We start from the raw sequence: 5,063 nt of genomic DNA, 5'->3' as shown, positions 1-5,063 counted from the left end.
CTGTATTCCTACTTAATTTGTATAAGCAGAAAACTTCCAGGTCAAGTGGACTAAAGAATAATTTGAATGATAGAAATAGAGACTCATGGCCCCTCAATCAATTTCCAGACTTGAACCGGTTTACAGACCCAAAACTCCATGAACGAAGGGGAGGCTCCAATTCACTTGAGGAAGGACACCACTACACTACTGACAATTTATACTGTTAACCTTTCTCTCATCCTTCCCCAAGGACACTTCTGGCCTTTTACCAGGGTAACTGTGTTTTGAGAAAGGAGAATTATCAGAACTTTCAGGGACTACTGTACACTGGTTCTGAGCTGACATTTATTCCAGGGAACCCAAAACTTCACTGTGGTCCTCCAGTTAAAGTAGGGGTTTATGGAGATCAGGTAATTAATTGAGTTTTAGCTCAGGTTTGACTTACAGTGGATCAAGTCGGTCCCCAGACCCATCCTGTGGTCATTTCCCCAGTGCCAGAGTGCATAATTGGCATAGACATGCTTAGCAGCTGGCAGGATCCCCACATTGGCTCCCTGTCTGGTAGGGTAAGGGCTATCGGTGGAAAGGCCACATGGAAGCCATTAGAGATGCCTCTACCTAGAGAAATAATAAATCAAAAACAATGTCTCGTTCCTGGAGGGATTGCAGAGATTAGTGCCACTATCTAGGACTTGAAAGATGCAGGGGTGGTGATTCCCACCACATCCCTGTTCAACTCTCCTATTTGGCCTGTGAAGAAGACAGATGGATCTTGAAGAATGACAGTGGATTATCATAAACTTAACCAAGTGGTGACTCCAATTGCAGCTGTTAATTTACACATCTCCTGGTACCTGGTATGAAGCCATTGATTTGGCGTATGTCTTCTTCTCCATTTCTGTCCATAAGGCCCGCCAGAAGTAATGTGCATTCAGTTGACAAGGCCAGCAACATACCTTCACTGTCCTACCTCAGGGGTATATCAACTCTCCAGCTTTGTGTCATAATCTTTTTTGCAGAGATCTTGATCACTTTTCTCTTCCACAAGATATCACACTGGTCCATTACATTGATGACATTATGCTGATTGGACTCAGTGAGCAAGAAGTAGCAAATACACTAGACTAATTGGTGAGACATTTGCATGTCAGGGGATAGGAAATAAATCCAACTAAAATTCAGGAGGTTTCTAGCTCAGTGAAATTTTTAGGAGTCCAGTGGTGTGAGGCCTGTTGAGATACTTCTTCTAAGGTGAAGAATAAGTTGTTGTTTTTGGCCTCTCCTACAACCAAGAAAGAGGCACAACCCCTAGTGGGCATCTTTGGATTTTGGAGGCAACACATTCTTCATTTGAGTGTGTTACTCCAGCCCATTTATCAAGTGACCCGAAGGGCTGCCAGTTTTGAGTGGCTCCAGAACAAGAGAAGGCTCTGCAACAGGTCCAGGTCACTCGGGCCATACGATCCAGCAGATCCAATGGTGCTTGAGATGTCAGTGGCAGATAGGGATGCTGTTTGGAGCCTTTGGCAGGCCCCCATAGGTGAATCACAGCAATGGCCTCTAGGATTTTGGAGCAAGGCCCTACCATTTTCTGCAGATAACTATCCTCCTTTTGAGAGACAGCTCTTGGCCTGTTACTGGGCTTTGGTAGAAACTGAACGTTTCACTGTGGGTCACCAAGTTACCATGTGACCTGAACTGCCTATCATGTACTGGGTACCTTCTGACCCATCTAGCCATAAAGTTGGGCATGCACAGCAGCATTTCATCTTCAAATGAAAGTTGTATATATGTGATCAGGCTTGAGTAGTTCCTAAAGGCCCAAGTAAGTCACATGAGGAAGTGGCTCAAATCCCCATGGCCCTCACTCCTGCCACCCTGCCTTCTCTCCCCAAGCCTGCACCGATGGCCTCATTGGGAGTTCCCTATGATCAATTGATAGAGGAAGAGAAGACTAGGGCCTGGTTCGCAGATGGCTCTGTACGATATGCAGGCACCACCTGAAAGTGGACAGCTGCAGCGCTACAGCCCCTTTCTAGGACATCCCTGAAGGACAGCAGTGAAGGGAAATTCTCCCACTGGGCAGAGTTTTGAGCAGTGCACTTGGTTGTGCACTTTGTTTGGGAAGAGTAATGGCCAGATGTGTGATTATATACTGATTTGTGGGCTGTAGCCAATCATTTGGCTGGATGGTCAGGGACTTAGAAGAAGCATGACTGGAAAATTGGTGACAAAGAAATTTGGGGAAGAGGTATGTGGATGGAGCTCTCTGAGTGGTCAAAAACTGAAGACATTTTTATCCCACGTGAATACTCACCAAAGATTGACCTCAGCAGAGGAGGATTTTAATAATCAAGTGGATAGGATGATTCATTCTGTGGACACCACTCAGCCTCTTTTTCCAGTCATCCTGTCATTGCCCAGTGGGCCCATAAGCAAAGTGGCCATGGTGGCAGGGATGGAGGTTATGCATGGGCTCAGCAACATGTACTTCCACTCACCAGAGCTAACCTGGCTGTGGCCACCACTGAGTGCCCAATCTGCCGGCAGCAGAGACCAACACCAAGCGCTTAATGTGGCACCATTCCTCGGGGTGATCAGCCAGCTACTTGGTGGCATATTGATTATATTGAACCTCTTCCATCTTGGAAAAGGCAGTGGTTTGTCATCACCAGAATAGACATTTACTCCGAATATGGGTTTGCTTATCTTGCATGCAATGCTTCCGCCAAGACTACCATTTGTGAACTCATAAAATGCCTTATTCACCGTCATGGTATTCCACATAGCATTGCCTCTGACCAAGGCATTCACTTTACAGCTAAAGAAATGTAGCAGTGGGCTCATGCTTATTGAATTCTCTAGTCTTACCACGTTACCCTGAAGCAGCTGGATAGATAGAACAGTGGAATGGCCTTTGAAGTCACAATTACAATGCCAATTAGGTAACAATACTTTGCAGGGCTGGGGCAAAGTTCTCCAGAAGGTTGTGTATGCTCTGAATTGGTGTCCAATATATGGTACTGTTTCTCCCACAGCCAGGATTCACAGGTCCAGGAATCAAGGGATGGAACTGGAAGTGGCACAACCCACCATCACCCTTAGTGACCCATTAGCAAAATTTTTGCTTCCTTTCCCCATGACATTATGTTCTGCTTGCCTAGAGGTCTTAGTTCCAGAGGGAGGAATGGTGCCACCAGGAGAAATTACAATGATTCCATTAAACTGGAAGTTGAGGTTGTCACCTGGCAACTTTGGGCTCCTCCTTCCTCTAATACAACAGGCTAAGAAGGGAGTTGCAGTGTTGGCTGGGGTGATTGACCTGGACTATCAAGATGGAATCAGTCTGCTACCCCACAGTGGAGGTAAGGAAGAGTATGTGTGGAATACAGGAGATCCCTTTGAGCGTCTTTTAGTATTGCCATGCCCTGTGATTAAGGTCAATGGGAAACTACAACAACCCAATCCAGTCAGAACTACAAATTGCCCAGACCCTTCAGGAATGAAGGTTCGGTTCACTCCACCAAGTCAAAAACCATGACCCTCTGAGGTGCTTCCTGGAGGCAAAGGGAATACAAGATGGCTAGTAGAAGAGGGTCATCATCTGTACCAGCTATGAGTACATGACCAGTTGCAAAAACAAAGACTGTAATTTTCATGAGTACTTCCTCCTTATTTTGTTAAGAATATGTTTTTGCATGTATACTCTTGTACTAAGAAAATATCTTCATTTTATTTCCTTTCTTTTTCCTTTATCATGTGACATGAGATTTATTGGCTTCATATCACCATTTAAGTGCTGTTAACTGAATGTAATAACATTAAGATTAAGGATTAGTCCCCTTCTGGTTGTATGAAGGGTAGCTGTATTATGTTAGGTGTAAGGCCCTTTTATTGTTTTTATTGGGAGATAAATTATGATTTCAGGAAATGTGTATGGGTTCAAGCTGACAAGGGGTTGAACTTGTGATGGTTAATATTAAATGTCAACTTGATTGGATAGGAGGATAAAAAGTATTATTTCTGGGTGAATCTGGGTGTTTCTGGGTGTTGCCAGAAGAGATTAACATTTGAGTCAGTGGGCTGGGAGAGGAAGACCCACCCTCAGAAAGACCCACTCAAAATGTGGGTGGACACTATTCAATCTACTGCCAGCGTGGCTGGAAAAAGGAGGCAGAAGAAGGTGCAAGAAGCTGACTTGCTGAGTCTTCAAGACTTCATCTTGCCTCCATGCTGGATGCTTCCTGCCATTGAATATCAGACTCCAAGTTCTTCAGCTTTTAGACTCTTGGACTTACACCAGTGGTTTGCCAGGGCCTCTTGGGTGTTCAGCCACAGACTGGAAGGCTGCACTGTTGGCTTCCTTGCTTTTGAGGTTTTGGGACTTGGACTGAGCCACCACTGGCTTCCTTTTTCCTCAACTTGCACATGGTCCATCTTAGGACTTCACTTTGTGATGATGTGAGTCAATACTCCTTAATAAACTGCCTTTCATATATACTTATATCCTATTAATTCTGTCCCTTTAATTAGTCCCCGACTAATACACAAGGTAAGACTTCATTGAAAACTTGAAATCTGTGTTTTCTGTAATAATAACTACCATTTACTCATAAAGCACATGTTTTTTGCTTCCAATATACAATGGCACTCAGTCTTCACAAAATAACTCTGAGGGAAATGTTAGTATTAACATTAAACAGATAAGAAATCTGTGGCTTACAGAAATTGTGTAATTTGTCCTAAGTCCCCTAGTTAGTAAATAGCAGAATCAGGATTCAATCCCATTTTTTTTTATTTCTCATGCTTTTTCTGCTGATATTCACTTTGTTGTTGTTGTTGTTGTTGTTTTTGAGATGGTGTTCTGCTCTTTGTTGCCCAGGCTGGAGTGCAGTGGTGCAATCTCAGCTCACTGCAACCTCTGCCTCCCAGATTCAAGCGATTCTCCTGTCTCAGCCTCCTGAGTAGCTGGGAATACAGGTGCCCACCACCAGGCCCAGCTAATTTTCATATGCTTAGTAGAGATGGAATTTCACCATGTTGGCTAGGCTGGTCTCGAATTCCTGACCTCAGGTGATCCG

General features: G+C 44.3%; 1 pseudogene; it reads left to right on the top strand.

Annotated features, from left to right (window-relative positions):
- The first annotated feature begins 246 nt into the window (after positions 1-246).
- On the top strand, positions 247-3,634 carry LOC129060722 (uncharacterized; annotated as a pseudogene).
- Positions 3,635-5,063: the final 1,429 nt, after the last annotated feature.

This window comes from Pongo abelii, chromosome 6 (genome assembly GCF_028885655.2).
Source record: "Pongo abelii isolate AG06213 chromosome 6, NHGRI_mPonAbe1-v2.0_pri, whole genome shotgun sequence".
Lineage (NCBI taxonomy): Eukaryota > Metazoa > Chordata > Mammalia > Primates > Hominidae > Pongo > Pongo abelii.
This window is presented reverse-complemented; position numbering and strand designations above follow the sequence as displayed.